At 39.2% G+C, this 18,778-nt stretch overlaps 1 pseudogene; it reads right to left on the reverse strand.

Annotated features, from left to right (window-relative positions):
• Positions 1-10,629: 10,629 nt before the first annotated feature.
• LOC132481594 (baculoviral IAP repeat-containing protein 5-like) lies at positions 10,630-17,773 on the reverse strand (annotated as a pseudogene).
• Between the last annotated feature and the right edge of the window lie 1,005 nt (positions 17,774-18,778).

Raw genomic sequence — 18,778 nt, forward strand, 5'->3', positions numbered from 1 at the left:
TTTCCAAGATTTTGAATCATCTTTACCATCATTATTCTGAATTCTTTTTCAGATAGACTGCCTATTACCTCTTCATTTGTTAGGTCTGGTGGGTTTTTATCTTGCTCCTTCTCCTGCTGTGTGTTTTTCTGTCTTCTCATTTTGCTTATGTTACTGTGTTTGGGGTCTCCTTTTTGCAGGCTTCAGGTTCGTAGTTCCCGTTGTTTTTGGTGTCTGTCCCCAGTGGCTAAGGTTGGTTTAGTGGGTTGTGTAGGCTTCTTGGTGGAGGGGACTACTGCCTGTGTTCTGGTGGATGAGGCTGGATCTTGTCTTTCTGGTGGGCAGGTCCACGTCTGGTGGTGTGTTTTGGGGTGTTTGCGGACTTTTTATGATTTGAGGCAGCCTCTCTGCTAATGGGTGGCGTTGTGTTCCTGTCTTGCTAGTTGTTTGGCATAGGGTGTCCAGCACTGTAGCTTGCTGGTCGTTGAGTGAAGCTGGGTGCTGGTGTTGAGATGGAGATCTCTGGAAGATTTTCGCCGTTTGATATTATGTGGAGCTGGGAGGTCTCTTGTGGACCAGTGTCCTGAAGTTCGCTCTCCCACCTCAGAGGCACAGCACTGACTCCTGGCTCCTCAATTTGGGATGATTTGTTGTCTATTCATGTATTCCACAGATGCAGGGTACATGAAGTTGATTGTGGAGCTTTAATCCGCTGCTTCTGAGGCTGCTGGGAGATGTGTCCCTTTCTCTTCTTTGTTCTCACAGCTCCTGGGTCTCAGCTTTGGATTTGGCCCCGCCTCTGCGTGTAGGTCGCCGGAGGGCGTCTGTTCTTCGCTCAGACAGGACAGGGTTAAAGGAGCAGCCTCTTCGGGGACTCTGGCTCACTCAGGCTGGGCGGGAGGGAGGGGCACGGAGTGCGGGGCGAGCCTGCAGCGGCAGAGGTCGGCGTGACGTTGCACCAGCCCGAGGCGTGCCGTGCGTTCTCCCAGGGAAGCCGCCCCTGGATCCCGGGACCCCGGCAGTGGCAGGCTGCACAGGCTCCCGGAAGTGCGGTGTGGACAGTGACCTGCGCTCGCACACAGGCTTCTTGGCGGCGGCAGCAGCAGCCCCAGCGTCCCACGCTCGTCTCTGGGCTCCGTGCTTTCAGCCGCGACTCGCGCCCGTCTCTGGAGCTCCTTTACGCGGCGCTCTTAATCCCCTCTCCTCGCGCACCAGGAAACCAAGAGGGAAGAAAAAGTCTCCTGCCTCTTCGGCAGCTCCAGAGTTTTCCCGGACTCCCTCCCGGCTAGCTGTGGCACATTAGCCCCCTTCAGGCTGAGTTCTCGCCGCCAGCCCCAGTCCTCTTGCTGCGCTCTGACCGAAGCCCGAGCCTCAGCTCCAGTGCCGGCCTCCCCGGCGGGGGAGCAGACAAGCCTCTCGGGGTGGTGAGTGCCGCTCGGCACCGCTCCTCTGTGTGGGAATCTCTCTGCTTTGCCCTACCCAGGTATGTGGGGAGTTTCTTGCCTTTTGGGAGGTCTGGGGTCTTCTGCCAGCGTTCAGTAGGTGTTCTGTAGGAGTTGTTCCACGTGTAGCTGTATTTCTGGTGTATCTGTGGGGAGGAAGGTGATATCCGCGTCTTACTCTTCCGCCATCTTACCCGGAAGTCCAAGTCCCTACTCTTAATTCTTTTTTTTTTTTGGTGGTACGCGGGCCTCTCACTGCTGTGGCCTCTCCTGCCGCAGAGCACAGGCTCCAGATGCGCAGGCTCAGCAGCCATGGCCCACGGGCCCAGCCGCTCAGTGACATGTGGGATCCTCCTGGACTGAGGCACGGACCCGTGTCCTCTGCATCAGCAGGCGGACCTCCAACCACTGCACCACCAGGGAAGCCCTCTTAATTCTTTTGATTATATACTTGGAAGTGGAATTTTGGGATCTTATGGTAATTCTATGTTTAACTCTGACAAACTGCCAAATTGTTTTTCATAGTGACTGCATCACGTTGCATTCTCACCAGTAATGTGTGAGAGTTTCAATTTTTCCACATTCTCATCAACACTTGTTATTTTTCTTTCTTTTTAAAAAAAATAAAGCTATCCTAGTAGCTGTGAAGTGGTATCTCATTGTGGTTTTGATCTGCATTCCCCTAAAGACTGATGATTTTGAGCACCTTTCTAATGTACTCATTGGCCATTTGTATATATCTTCTTTGGAGAAATGTCAATTCATATCATTTATGAATTTTGGAATTGGGTTGTTTTGTTTTTGTTTTTGAGTTTTAGGTATTCTTTGTATATTCTGGATCTTAGTACCTTATCAGATATATGATTTGCAAATATTTTTCTCATTCTTTAGATCATCTTTTTGCTTTCTTTATAGTTTTTTTGATGCATGAAATTCTTGATTTTGATGAAGTCAGTATATCTATTTTTTCTTTTGTTGCCTGTGCTATTGGTGTCACATCTATGAAATTTTTGCCACTCCAATGTCATGAGGATTTTCCCCAATGTTTTCTTCTAGGATTTTTATAGTTCTAGCTCTGAAGTTTATATTTTTGATTCACTTTGAGTTAATTTTTGTATATGATGTAAGGTAAGTGTCCAAATTCATTCTTTTGTATATGTATATACAGTTTTCCCAGCACCATTTGTTGAAAAGACTGTCCTTTCCCCATTGAATGGTCTTGGAACTCTTGTCAAAAATTAGTTGACCATATATGTCAGTTTATTACTGGGCTCTCTGTTCTATCCCATTGTTATACATGCTGACCCTTATGCTAGTAATACACTGTTTTAGTTGCTGTAGCTTTATAATAAGTTTCAAAGTCAGGAGATGTAAGCCCTCCAACATTCTTTTTCAAGACTGTTTTGGCTATTCAAGGCCCTTTGCAATTCCATGTGAATTTGAGGACCAGCTTTTCCATTTCTTTGAAGAATATCATTGGAATTTTGATAGAGATACTGTCTTTTTATTATATATTTGTCTGAATATCAGTGAATTTGGATGTTTTTCTATATTTACCAGTCATTAATATCTCTTATTTTGTAAATTTTCTGATAATGTTCTCTGCCCAATAATTTATTAAGGTTTCTGTAGTTGTTCCTATTTATTCAAATGAGCCCTTTGTATATTAAGGATTATTAGCCCTTGGAAAATATTTTTAAATAGTGCAGTTTGTTTAAATTTTTTTACATAACCCTTTTCATGGAGAAGTTAAAATTTTTCAATGTTGTTAAATCTATTCAATCTTTTCCATTGTGGTTTCTTCTATTTTTCTTAAGCTCAGTAAGTTCTTCCTCATCCTGAAAACAGGTTAACATTGACATATTTTCTTCTAGTTAAAAATGTTTTAAAACATTTAACACTTTAATCAATTATGTTGATGTATGATGCAAGTTTTAAACAGAATTTTTTCACATGACTTACATTCTGTCTTTATAGAATAACACTGGACTTTTTAAACTAAATTTTTTGCCACACTCTGAGGCTTGTAGGATCTTAGTTCCCTAACCAGGGACTGAACCCAGGCCCCAGCAGTGAAAGCACCAAGACCAAACCACTGGACATCCAGGGAGTTCCCTTTAAACTAATTTTTGATGTACTTTATTTATTTATTTGATTCTTATGTATCTCGGCTCTAGAATCTGAATCTGTGTGATTCTTTTTTTTTAATTGAAGTATAGTTGATGTACAGTATTATACAAGTTACAGGTGTACAATATAGTAATTCACAAATTTTAAAGGTTATACTCTATTTATAGTCATTATAAAGTATTGGCTATATTCCCTGTGTTGTACAATATATCCTTGTAGCTTATTTTATACATAATAGTTTGTACCTCTTAATTCTCTACCCCTATATTGCCCTTCCCCTCTTCCCTCTCATCCCTGGTAACCACTAGTTTGTTCTCTATATCTGGGATTTTTTTTTATTATATTCACTAGTTTCTTGTATTTTTTAGATTCGACATGTAAATGATCATACAGTATTTGTCTTTCTTTCTCTGACTTATGTCACTTAACATAATACCCTCCAAGTCCATCCATGTTATGCCAAATGGCAAAATTCCATTCCTTTTTATGACTGAGTTGTATTCCATTTTATATATACACCACATCTTCTTTATCCATTCATCTGTTGATGGATACATAGATTGCTTCCATATCTCGGCAATTGTAAATAATGCTGCTATGAACATTGGGGTGCATATATCTTTCTGAATTAATGTTTTTGTTTTATGACCATACTATTCAAGGCAATCTACAAATTCATTACAATCCCTATAAAAATACCAATGGCATTTCTTTCACAGAACTAGGACAAGTAATTTTAAAAGCTGTATGGAAATACAAAAGACCCAGAATAGGCAAAACAATCTTGAGAAAGAAGAACAGAACCAAAGGAGTCACACTCCCTGACTTCAGATTACACTACAAGGCTACAGTAATTAAAACAGTATGGTACTGGCACAAAAACAGACGCACAGATCAATGGAACAGAATAGAGAGCCCAGAGGTAAACCTATGTGCTTATGATCAATTAATCTATGATAAAGGAGGCAAAAATATACAATGGAGAGAAGACAGTCTCTTCAATAAGTGGTACTGGGAAAACTGCACAGCTACATGTAAAATAATTAGATTAGAACATTCTCTAACAGCATATACAAACATAAACTCAAAATGGATTAAAGACCTAAATGTAAGACTGGAAACCATATAACTCCTAGAGGAAAACATAGGCAGAACACTCTTTGATATAAATCATAGCAATATTTTTTGGATCTGTCTCCCAAAACAAAGGAAATAAAAGCAAAAATTAACAAATGGAAACTAATTAAACTTTAAGCCTTTTGCACAGCAAAAGAAACCATCGACAAAACAAAAATGACAACCTACTGAATAGGAGAAAATAGTTGCAAATGATATCACTAATAAGGGGTTAACATCCAAAATATATAAAAAGCTCATAAAACTCAACATCAGAACACACAAACAACCTGATTAAAAATGGGCAGAAGAATTGAATAGACATTTTTCCAAAGAGGAAATGCAGATGGCCAACAGGCACATGAAAAGATGCTCAATATTGCTAATTATTAAAGAAATGCAAATCAAAACCACAATGAGATATCACCTCACACCTGTCAGAATAGTTATCATTAAAGAGAATACAAATAACAATTGTTGGAAAGGATGTGGAGAAAAGGGACCCCTCACACACTGTTGGTGGAAATGTAAATTGGTGCAGTCACTGTGGAAAACAGTATGGACGTTTCTCAAAAGCGTAATAAATAGAACTACCATATGACCCAGCAATTCTACTCCTGGGTATATATCCAAAATAAACAAAAATAAAAACAAAACACTATGTTCTGCTTTTTCTTTTCATTGCCATGTCTGTTTGCTTTTACATCAGACACACATTTTAAAAATTATTATAACTTGGGAGTATGTTTCAATACCCAGTAGAGTGAATCTTCTTTTTCCCTTCGAAAGTTATTATTTTCATATGAATGTTCCAAATAGATTTTTGGCTATTTGAAGACAAAGGGTGTGCCCTATTCATCTATTTATTACCACCACTACCTTTTTGCCCAGTACAGTGTCTTGAAACAATTAATTTTGATTCAATTCCTAGACTCAATTTTATGGTTTCTAACTTTCTGTTTTTTATACTTGGGTTCACAATACTCAAATACATCTCTGTACCTTAGGATCTTTGATATTCAATCTCATATGTAAGGATTTTTATTGAACACTTGTTATTTTTAAGTCTGAGTGCTTTTTTGGGCTCTAGGAGCTCCGGTTTTCTGGAATGCCTTTTTCTTTCAATGTTAAGTCACACATTTAACAAGTGTTAGTTCTGTGCAGACTCTTCTAGGGGGGAGCAAACCAACATCCTGGCAAAATGGAACCCATTATGTACCGACTAAAACTTGATGTTTCTTTTTCCTTCCCTCTTCTTCACCAATATTTGTTAGCTTTACCTCAAGCTATTTGGACTCTTCTCAAATGTTAACTTTCCCCCCTCCCTCTCTAGTCCTAGATGCAGTGCCTACTAAATATAGACACTAATTTATTTATTTAAAACTAAGCTTACCCATCCATTTCACTTTAATCCCACTGCTAAAATCCTGGGCTATTATTTAGCAGTCCCTGACCATGAACCCCAAAGCCATTATTTTTGTCCTTTTTGCAATGCACAGCCCATTTTATATAATATATAAATCATTGTAGCTCAGATCACTACTTTCCTCTAAGTAGATCATTGAGCTTCTTTCTTGAATTATTCCAGAGCTTGGTATGCTTTCCAATTGTGGGTCCTTTTAGCATCTGCTTATGAAAGTCAGATAAAAGCTCATTTACCAATAAGGCTCACTTACTGAAAGATGCCTGGGTGCTTCTTTGGCCCCTCTATGTGTGTCTGGGAAGGTTGTGCTATGTTCACTAGCAGAGAAAGATGCCTCCCTCTTCCATCTGCCAAAATAGAGCTACCCAAATACTGTTTCAGGTACACTCAATTCATGTATCATTGGCACTACTATAGAGACAGCCCTCATAGCCATCTACTTCCTGGATAGAGGAAGAATATGCAGAATTTTGGCTGATCTATATATTTCTAGGGTGCTTGTTACTGATTGTTTTGATAGATGCCAGAGAGAAATACTAAAAATTACCTTGATAAATTAGAGAAAAAAGTATCCCACTAGGGAAAAAATAAAAGGTTGAGCTATCACAGGGGTATGAAAACTCAAATTCATTAATACAGAGTTGAAAAAGACTGGATAGTCCCAAGTATCACAGATAAAGTTCTGAGAGTTATATTTGATCTCACACTAAATATGAACAAGCAGTACAGTGCTGTGGTGAAAAAAAAACCCAACATATGTTAAATGTACAAAGTGATTCTTCTATTAGATTGAGGAATCTAACTTTAAGGAAACTGCATATAAAATGTATTATTATTACTTATAATTATCATAAATATTTGTTTTACAGAGAACACAGCCCTTTCACAAACATCATAAGTGTATTTGGTCCTAAAATGGTCCTGTGAGTTATTTATTAGTATAATCCTCATTTAACAGAAGAGAAAACAGACCCCAAAAATGTAAGTGAAATGCCTGAGGGAATACAGAAAGATCCGGTTTTAAACTCAATTCTTTTGATTTCAAATAGAATGTGAATCCCATTACACTGTACTGCCTCTTTGGGAAAAATAACTAGAGGAAGATTACTCATATTAAAAAAAAACTTTTTTAAATTTTAAAATTATTTGGATACTCTCCAAATAATAAGCTGCCCTGGTGAATTTTATATAGAAATGGATTTGTGATGACTCAATTCACAGCCAACTTTTTGGAAGGAATCTAATTGCATAAAGGGAAGTACATTTAAATATAGTTATCAGTGTGTATAACACAATGATTATGATTTTGATTATATAAATGGGAAGTGCATTTAAACAGTTATTGATGTATATAGCACTATGATTCTGATCTTGATCATTCCACGGAAATAGATACGGAGATAGTCAAGGAAACTTTGGCTTACAGATTAGAAAAATATATCCTATGGACAGGAAAGAATTTGAGTTTGCTTAATGAGCAAGAGACAAAAGGAGAGAGTTAATATTGGTCTTTTTTTTTTTTTTTTTTTTTTTGCGGTATGCGGGCCTCTCACTGTTGTGGCCTCCCCCGTTGTGGAGCACAGGCTCCGGACGCGCAGGCTCCGGACGCGCAGGCTCAGCGGCCATGGCTCACGGGCCCAGCCGCTCCGCGGCATATGGGATCCTCCCAGACCGGGGCACGAACCCGTATCCCCTGCATCGGCAGGCGGACTCTCAACCACTTGCACCACCAGGGAGGCCCTAATATTGGTCTTTGTAAGAAAGGTTTTATGAATAGGAAGCTGCTCAGTTCTTTGCTCACAGATTGAACAGTATGAAATCTACTTCATTTTGTCATTCATTAATTCAAATTTTCTTTCAACTTTCTAACATGTGCTAGTCACTATGCCAGGTGTGAGGTACACAAAGATAAGTAGAGCGTTGCCCCTGCCCTCAAGGACTCTCTGTGGGGTGGTGGCAGATGTATAAATAAACACCAGCATTATTACATAAGCAGCATAGTAAAAGTATGTGTACCCAGAATGCTGAAGGGTTAAGGTGCTAATTTAATCCAGGGGTATCAGGGAATGGTTTAGAAAGTCTTTTTAGCTGTTTCTGAAGCTTGAATAGAACCTTGCTTTGCTTAAATTGATGCAGAGGAGATTTCAGTTTGCTTCAAGAAGAACTTTTAAATACTAGCTTAAGAACTATAATGTTCTTTTAAAGGAGGTAAGATATTTTTTTTTAACTTCAGCAAGATTTAAAGGTAAAAAGATAATCTTCCCAAATTATGGGAATGTACCATATGATCCCTTAAGCAAGGCTTTTTCTAGCTCTGGTGTTCTTCTGATAAATTAAGAATTGATCCTACATGCCTAGAGATTTGCGAAAGCAGGCAGTAGACATAATGGAAATCATGCAGTTTACCTAAAAATAATTCAGTAAAAAATGCTTCTGTTCCCTTTATACTTGGTTTTTATGCAAATCTGTATTTGAAGAGAAATTGTGTGTTTGTTGTAAGCGGTTGTTCATGTGGTCTCAGCTAAGTAATAATGGGAAACAGTAGAAGGAGGTGGTGGTGTGTATGAATAAGTGGGACTGAGCACTGTGGATGGTGTCAGTGTGCTTTATGGAAGAGAAAGAGGATTATTGCTTCTTGGTGAATTTCTTTTGAAAAAAAATATATGTGGTTGTGTTAGAAAAACCAAGATAACAAATCTGGAAGAATGTGTCAAAGCAGAGGCTTATAGGGATAACTCTCATCTGAGGATCTTGAATCTCTTTCAGAATATGTTGGTATCAAGGCTCAGGTTGCTTCAGAAGGAGTGGATTTCCTGCACTTATTAAAGCTACAAGAGGCAACACAGTGCAATAATTAAGAGGAAAGAACCTGGAACCACACTGCCTGGGTTTAAAGGCTTGTTCTTACTAACAGTTGTGTGATCTTGGGCAAGATTTTTCACCTCCATGTATCTCATTTCTTTCATCTATCAAATGGAGATAATGATCATAAAATGTATCTACTTTATAGTGTTGTTTGAGGATTACGTGATTTAATACACACAGGAAAATTAGAATACTGCTTGGAACATGGTAAGTGTCATATAATATGAGCTCAGCATTTTTCAGTTTTCAAAGTCCTCCCTCAGAACCTTGCAAGAAGAGCTAGGCAGGTTACATCAATTCCATTTGGCAGATGACCTTACAGGCTCAAAGGGGTTGAGTATCTTGCTCCAGATCAAGCTGAGCCAGGATTTGAACTGGGCCTTCATGCCTCATTTAGTACTTTTTCCACTTGATCACATTTGTCATTGGGTCTACATTTCCTCCTAGGACTTCCTTAGACAACTGAGGAAATAAATGTGTTCTCCTGTATTACTGTTCTATTGCGGCATAAAAGAGTTTCAAACTTAACCCATTAAAGCATCACACATTCATTATCTCACCATGTTGAAGGGTCAGGAGGCTGGGCAGAGCTTAGCTGTATCCTTTGTTCAGGGTCTCACAAGGCTGCAGTCAAGGTCGGCCAGACTGCATTCTCATCTTGAAGCTTAACTAGGCTTCTAAGCTCATTCAGGTTGTTGATGGAATCTAGTACCCTGAGGCTGTGGAATTCATGGCAGCTTGCTTCTTCAAAGCCTGTAATGGAGAGAGAATCTCTGCTGCTTGGAACCTCCCATATAAGGGAAGGCCTAACCTATCTTTTAAAGGGTTCACCTTATTAGGTCAGTTCCAACTAGGATAATCTCCCTTTGATTAATTAAAAGTCAATTAGACACCTAATTACATCTGAAAAATCCCTTCACCTTTGCCCTATTATATAACAGATCACAGGAGGGCGTGACATCTCATCACCTTTGTCATATTTTATTGGTTAGAAGCAGTTTGCAGGTTTTACCGCCCACTCAAAGGGAGGGGATTGCAGGAGGGATTACACACAGGGTGGTGGGGGTGGTTACCCTAGAGAGTGTCCACCAAATAGCCCATTATTTGCAAGCTGCTGTTAAGAGAGTATGATAATGTATTTAAAAAAATTGTATTGGAGTATAGTTGCTTTACAATGATGTGCTAGTTTCTGCTGTACAGCAAAGTGAATCAGCTATACGTACACATATATCCCCCCATTTTTGGATTTCCTTCCCATTTAGGTCACCACAGAGCACTGAGTAGAGTTCCCTGTGCTATACAGTAGGTTCATTAGTTATCTATTTTATACATAGTATCAATAGTGTATATATGTCAATCCCAATCACCCAATTCCTTCCACACCCCCTTTCCCCCTTGGTATCCATACATTTGTTCTCTATCTCTGTGTCTCTATTTCTGCTTTGCAAATAAGAACATCTATACCATTTTTTTCTGATTCCACATATATGCATTAATATATGATATTTGTTTTTCTCTTTCTGACTTTAAGGCAGTCAAGTGATTTTAAAAGTCAAAGTCAGGAATTGAATCAGAGTAGATGTGTACAAGTAGCAATCTGTTTGGGAGGACAGGTAAATGACTGCAACCATCTCACCAGCTTATCTTTCCCAACATTTTGCTTTTCCTTTCCATCTAGGTATACTCCTGCTCAAGATACTTCATCCCCTGAGCTGCCATTAGATGCCGACATACTTTCTTTTCACTTCCTAGCCAGACCTGTAACAGTTAAAAATATGAGCAAAAAAAAATTAAAACCTTCTTCAGTACATGCCAATAGAGGATGTGAATTTTTTGGGGGTGGGATTCCTTGCAATTGCTGTTGAAATATAAAAAGCTGAAATTTTCATAGGACAAAGCCTCAAATACTCCTTTGCATCCCATCACTTTAGCAAAGCCTTCCAACACAGGACTCTATGATGAAGATGTCCCTCTTGCTATCTCATCTGTTTGTGTCATTTTCCTGTGTTTTGAATTTGTTCGAAAGCTCTTTAATGTGTTTGTAAAATGAACGCATATGTTGACTGATAAACAATAAGTAAAGAATAGTTGGCATAGAGAGCATTACAATCTCTGAAATGAAGCTCAAGAACCACCAGACTATGCTTTTGTGGTTTTTACCATTATTTTCCTTGTCTACCTGTGGATTTGTCTGGCCTATGGGGTAATACTCAGTGTCTCAAATGCTTGGAGTCTGCTACAATTCTTCTGGAGGTCCACTACAGGAAATCATGTTAAAATTGGAGCTGAGCAATGAAACAGTGAAAATGAAAGGTGGGTTGCTTAAGTTCTCAGGATATGCTTTAGAGAAAAAGCTAAGACCCTAATTGCTTTTCCTAATAACTTCTTCTTCTCAGGGGCATAAAGGGAGTATACAGTGACAGCTGCATGAAATAAACAAGATGATCTTGGAAACACTAGATGGTTTCTTACAAGGATGTCACCAGATTTAGTCTGAGTCATAATAGAGAAATCATTAAAAAGTACACTTTATATTGTTATGAAAGGCACAAAGGCCTAGCTGAAGCTTTTACTCAAGAAAGATAGCAGTGGGTCTCCTGTTGTTTGGCTTGTGCTCTTTTAAGTGATCATCGATGGTGAATAAATTTTATTTATTTTGTATTTAAAAGAGAACTATACAATATATGAAACCCTAGGGCTGCTAGGCCCTGGGTTACTATCTACTAGAATGTGAGTATGTGGCTCCCAGGAGCTTGCCCCACAACCTTTGGTTGCCTGGGACTTTACACAATATACTCTAAATCAATGGTTCTTGACTTGGGGTGGCATGGAATTATAGCAAGAAATGTAAGAATACATATGCCCAACAAACATTGCTTGTAAAATAAATAAATAATGTACTTTGGCTATCCATGTACTAATGTTTCACAAATGTATGTAGATGTTGCTATGATGAATAAGATAGAAGCTTATTTATAAGTGTTGCTGAATTTATTGTAGGTTTTTGTTGTTGAGCATTTTCTCAACCAACATATCCTAAATATATGTCTCTCATGTGTGTGTGTGTGTGTGTGTGTGAGTGTGAAAGAGAGGCTGAAAGAAATTGAGAGAGATAATTTTTTTAAGTTTAAAAGAGATCCACATATTTCAAAAGATTGGGATCCACTGCTCTAAGCACTTACCTTTAGTAAGAAGAAATCTTGTCTTTGTCTATCTGTCTCTCACCCTCTCTAAGCAGCTTCAGAGGGGCTGCATGCAATTATCTTTCCCCTCCCTTTGGTGACTAAAGCATCTTTCTCCTCAGACACTGATGCTGGGAAAGACACAACAGTAGCTCTTATAGTAATACTAACTTCCCTTAAATAACATCTTTTATCTGATGCTCTCTAAATGCTATATGGTGAGATCTCACTGTCATAGGGAAGGGAAATGCACAGCGAAGAGATGCTGCAGCTGAGAATAAAATCCAGGCAGGCTGGTCCTTCAAACATTTGTTTTCCTTGTTGAAGCCTGCCTGCCTATTTCTGACAGGGTGGGGCTCTTCTATTTCTGAATTAACCCTGCAGCTCTAGCGGAAGGTTTGGTAACAGAGTCTCTAGACATTTGGGTGATTTGCCAGGCTGCCGCTGATTCATTGTACTTAGAGACTTAAGTAATTTTTTTCATATCCAACATGGTTGAGGAACTAGAAGTTTAGTAGTCAGTTTATGAAATTCACGCTTCATTTTTCAATGACTTAGAATATGATAAAATATACCCAACATGAAGATTAGGCTGAAGAAAATTTTTTCTGTGAGGATTCAGAAAGCATTTTCTTAATGGGCACAGGACCACGAAATCAGCATTAAGAACCCCAGTGAACACCATGCTGCAGGTGATTGGCTGTGCTGAGGTACTCAAGTAAAGAAAGCACAAGATAACTGAGAGCAGATGGCAGGTGTTTTGTATCTATATCTTGGGGGCTTCTGGGTCCAGGGTTATCTTTAGGGAACATAGGACTTAGGGAAAAATCAGAATGTGTGTTTTTCCATCTTCATCATTTGTATCCAGACCAAATCAAGTTGAAATTAACATCTGTGTTGCCTTTCAGGAAGTGAGCTGTGGTGGAAGGAAACCAACCAGGAGCAAGTCAGAAGCAGGATATTGAGAGAGGCCAAGACCACTTTTATGTTTTGAGCCTCTTGGTGTATGAAAAATGTAGGAAAGCCAAAAGAAGAGGGTTATACAAATCAGCACAGGTTGTTAACAACTTGTACAAAAATATCTAATTTATTAGAATAGGTCCTTCATTGGTCTCCCTCTCTCTCCCTCTCCCTCCCCCTCTAGCTCATAGCATAGGGTCTTTTTTGTTTGTTTGCAAATCTCAATACACATCATTCAGCATAGGGCAAACACCTTCTCTACTGTGTTATTCCCATCTCTATCAGAATTGGAATAAGACCTACTAAAGGTTACAGGGCAAAGATCTGTTGAATTTAAACTGACATTGAGCAATTTAGGCCACAAATATAACACTTAAAGTAATTTGGTCCAGACAGAAAACACCTATCCATGCTATGAATCCAGATGGATGAAGTTGGCAATCTTAGGAGAGTAAGGATTAAGAAGACCAATTATCTCAGAAGCCAAATCTTCTGAAATAAACTGTCTGAGGAATCGACCTTTGAAAGGCTCAAGATCTAGTGCGGTTTACTTAAAAATGTTTCACCCTGGATACTTCAGAATCTCATTTCCACTTTTGTTATTCTCTCCTTCCCTCTCTTGCTTTAATTGTAATAAAGGAGTCATATTTATCACATCAAATATATTAAATTTTCAACCCTAGAAAGTAAATCCATTTCACGTGTGTTTTCCCAAATGACTATAGCTGCTTGAAAGGCAAACAAAGGGGAGGTTGAGCCATTGGCAGGGAAGCTAGGGAAGGAAATAAAAGAAGCCTAAGTCGGAAGCTGGGCCTGGGCTTTCTAAGCAGCCAGGCTTTCCAGAGGTGACGTTTGTACTGCAGCGAGTTGTCTGAGGTCCATATGACAATCCCAGGGGTGATCAGAAACCAAGTACCTGTTGAACCGTGGAAAGGAGGGGGAAGTAAGTGGAAGAGTACTTTAAAAAAATGTGTCAGTGCAGAAACAATATGAAAACGAGATCATAGGAATAAAATTATCACTTACAATAGCACTACATAATGTTTCAATTTTTAATGTGCTCTTTACATACACACTTAATTTTATAAAATTGTAAACATAATGAAGGTACTCATGTACTCTGTTCTTTATATAATATTATATCATAAATGGTTTGTCATGTAGTTATATGTTACTCATACTGATAATTTCTAGTGGCTGCACAATATTCCTTTAAGGTTGTTCATCATGATTTAGCTAGTCTATCGTGGGTCATTTAGGTCCTTACTAATTTTTTTGCTATTATAAACAATGTTGTAAAGAAAATCTCACTGCATACAGTTTTTGTAACTTCTTGAATTATTTCCTCAGCATAAATTCCTGGCAGTTAAATTACTGGGTGAAATGATATAAACATTTAAATTTTTCTTGAAAAATCCTGCCAAACTGATTTCCAAAAAGACTGGAATAATTGACTAATTTCACCAAGACCATGCCAGAAAACTATGGAAGAAAATCTAAATTAAATTGGTAAAAATATTACCTCATTATAGCTTTGTTAAACTTTTCTGATTGCTTCCAAGATTGAACATATTCCTGTATATTTGTTTGTTAGTTACATTTTCTCTTATGAGACTGCCTCATTTTTTTGTTGTTGTTTTGTTAGCCATTTATATACTGGGGACTTGTAACTTTTCTAATTAAAATTCTGAGTAATTTAAATAACATAGGAAATATCTCACTGTCATATTTTTTATCAGGTGACTCTTCATTGTAGCATTTATAATTTAGTGTATAGGCTGCTGGATTCAACACCAAAATGAATATCCTGAAAGGAAAGGAACAAAGGATTATAGTTTGGGAATCAGAGAGAAAGTACAATTCAAATCTGGGTAAATGTGTGGTTGATTTTCTTAGGTTTAAAATCTTTTAAATTTTACATCAGCCCTTTTAGTGTCACAGCAGTGTTAATTTAGTGGGGACACGATTTGGTGAAAATAAAGCGAAATTGCAGGGAGTAGAGGTGTTCAAATCATGGGATCTTCTATGGCATGTGAAAAACTACAATTGCCCTACAGCCAACCCTTAACGCTCTAAGCCTGTGACCTTGAATTTGACTTATTGTGTAAGAGGAATCATGCAAGTCAATTCTCTAGTTCAGGAGTCTCCAACCCCCAGGTCACGGACTGATACTGGTTAGTGGCCTGTTAGGAACTGGGCTGCATAGCAGGAGGTGAGCAGCAGGTGAGCGAGCGAGGCTTCATCTGTATTTACAGCTGCTCCCCATTGTTCACATTACCACCTGAACTCCGCCTCCTGTCAGATCAGTGGCAGCATTAGATTCTCATAAGAGTGTGAACACTACTGTGAACTGTGCATGTGAGGGATCTAGGTTGCGTGCTCCTTATGAGAATCTAATGCCTGATGATCTGAGGTGGAGCCAAGGGGGTGATGTTAGTGCTGGGGAGTGGCTGCAAATACAGGTTATCATTAGCAAAGAGGTTTGACTGCACAGAGACCATAATAAATCAATTGCTTGCTGACTCATATCAAAACCCTGTCGGGCTTCCCTAGTAGTGAAGTGGTTAAGAATCTGCCTGCCAATGCAGGGGACATGGATTTGAGCCCTGGTCTGGGAAGATACCACATGCCACGGAACAACTAAGCCTGTGTGCCATAACTACTGAACCTGTACTCTGGAGCCTGCGAGCCACAACTACTGAAGCCCATGCACCTAGAGCCTGTGCTCCACAACAAGAGAAACCACCGCAATGAGAAGCCTGGGCACCGCAACGAAGAGTAGCCCCTGTTCACCGCAACTAGAGAAAGCCCACGTGCAGCAACGAACACCCAATGCAGCCAAAAATAAATTTATAAACAACAACAACAACAAAAACCCTGTTAGTGACTGGCAATTGAAAACAAGCTCAGGGCTCCCACTGATTCTGCCTTATGGTCAGTTGTATAATTATTTCATTATATATTACAATGTAATAATAATAGAAATAAAGTGCACAATAAATGTAATGTTCCTGAAACCATCCCCCCACTGGTGTGTGGAAAAATTTTCTTCCATAAAACCGGTCCCTGGTGCCAAAAAGGCTGGAGACCGCTGCTCCAGTCTATTTCTCTTTCAGGCAAATCCTGAAAGATGCCACGTCTTTGCTCCTTTTTTTTTATTGCATTTCCAATGCTTTCATATTTGTATCAGAACTTGGTCAATTTCTGAAAAAGAAGAAAAAAAGAATCCTAGCTGAAGCATGCTGGATATGTCCCTGACACCCTTAGGAGTATATAGTTGCTGAGGGAGTTTGTCAAAATTTATGTTTCCATTTTTGGGCTCTGTCACTCATTCAAATAACTCATAGCAGCTATGCTCCACCCTCTCTCACTTGTTCTGCAATTTTTGAGCATGAGAAAAATAAACGAAGAAAGATTTATAAGGGGAGGGACTGCTGCTGGCAGATGGTGAAAATAACTGTTTCAGGAGCAGGGATAGGTGGATTTAAGAGCAGTTTATTAGAATAATACTTAGCACTTTGTATTCAACATTGCAAAAACACGTTGGCATCTTTTATTTCATTTTTTTGTTAAAGCTTCTTTTAAAATAAGGACTCTTATAGTGTACATATTTACTCTTTGATACCTTACAGAACAAGAATTTCTACAAACATAGTCTGTTCATGTTCTATAAATACTGTGTACTAAATTTGCATTGTTTCCCTGACACATTTATTTTACTGTCCTCTTTCCCATAATTCAGGTCTTATCACTTAAAATGCTTGAATCTACCCACCTTTTTCCTTCCTTATTCTTGTCCTAAATTTATCTAACTCAGGTCCCTTTACTGAGCTCTGAGCATATATCTCCAGCTCTTTCTATGTTTCCAACATATATTCTGGAGATCATTTAAATTCATCCTATCCCTAGTCAAGCTCACAGTCTTCTACAAACCTGAACCTCTTTCAGCATCTCCAATCTCTTTCACCTAGTGCGAGCCAGAAACCTTGACATTCTTTCTCTCTCTCTCTCTTTATTTTTAAGAGAGACTTAGTCACTGTACTTAGTACTAGCTGTACAACAAAAGTAGCCCCTGGCACCACCTTCAAGAAAAATACCAAAAATACAGTTTAAATATTCTAATTTCAAAATGTTGATGTTCTCCTTTCCTAAGGCACAGTTAAGAGGCCCCAGAGAAAAGCTGGTAACGCTGAGGGCTGTGCCTTGGAAATGATGTGTCTGTGTCGCTGTGGGGCAGTGACAGTGGGGTAGCCCTGTGGCAGCCAGCTGCTCAATGGCACAGCGGACTTTCTTTGCAGTTTCTTCAAATTCTTCCTGCTTATTGTTGGTTTCCTTTGCAATTATGTTCTTGGCTCTTTCCTTATCCAGTTTCAAAAATTCGCTGAGGGTTAATTCTTCAAACTGCTTATTGACAGAAAGGAAAGCACAACCAGATGAATGCTTTTTATGTTCTTCAGTAGGGTTGTCATCTGGCTCCCAGCCTTCCAACTCCTTGAAGCAGAAGAAACACTGAGCCAAGTCGGGCTTATTCTCAGGGGACAGTGGATGAAGCCGGCCATGGCCATCCGCTCCGGGGTGCAGGCACAACCCTCCAAGAAGGGCCAGGTCCTAAATGTGGAGACACAGTGGTTCTTGAGGTAGAGCTGCCAGGCCAGGCGTAACAACGGGGCACCCATGCCGATGCAGCCGAGCAATGCCACCGTTCAAATCTGATGGTTGAAGGCTGCTGCAGGGCATTTGGCATTATCTCTGAATCCTCCCACTCTCTCACATTTCATAGCCAACCAATTACAAAGATTTACTAATTCTACTTTTTGCTGTTTGTGATGCAATCATTTCTATCCAGTTTTGTCGTCATTTTCCTAATCCATGTCTTTATAATCTCTTACTTGGACCATTGCAAAATCTTACTATTATAATTCCCTTCATCCAAACTTTCTTCCTCCCAGTTGAAACCATCATGGCTTTAGCAAAAGGTAAATCTGATCATTTCACTCTCTTGCTAATAGATCTTTGATGGCTCCTCATTGTCTTTGGCATGGTTTGAAGACCTGGTTTCTGTCTCTCCTTCAGGCCTCATTTTCTACTAAATCGTTCTACATATCCTATGATCCAGTCAGACTTAATTGCTTTCTATACTCCATGTATACATCCTCACATCTCCATGCTTTCTTTCTTCCCTGGAATAGCTGATTGATATCTAAGTAGCGTTTAAGATTCAGATCAGAGTTCACCTTCTCTGTAAAATAGTCTCTGATTATACTGTCCTCCTGAACTCATTCCACATCCCCCACCCCAAGAAGTTAGGAATTTCCTCTTCTTTGCTTCTATAGAAGACTGTGCATACTAGAATATAGCAATATGCCATAGCATTGGAATATCTTATATACTATTTTGCTTTCTACACTAGATGGGGCATCTCTGAGGGCAGAGACTGGTATTTATTTATTTTATTTTTCTTTTAACAATTTTATTGGAGTATAATTGCTTTACAATGGTATGTTAGTTTCTGCTTTATAACAAAGTGAATCAGTTATACATACACATATGTTCCCATATCTCTTCCCTCTTGCATCTCCCTCCCTCCTCACCCTCCCTATCTCACCCATCTAGGTGGTCACAAACCACCTAGCTGATCTCCCTGTGCTATGTGGCTACTTCCCACTAGCTATCTATTTTAC

The sequence above is a fragment of the Mesoplodon densirostris genome, chromosome X (genome assembly GCF_025265405.1).
Source record: "Mesoplodon densirostris isolate mMesDen1 chromosome X, mMesDen1 primary haplotype, whole genome shotgun sequence".
Classification (NCBI taxonomy): domain Eukaryota; kingdom Metazoa; phylum Chordata; class Mammalia; order Artiodactyla; family Ziphiidae; genus Mesoplodon; species Mesoplodon densirostris.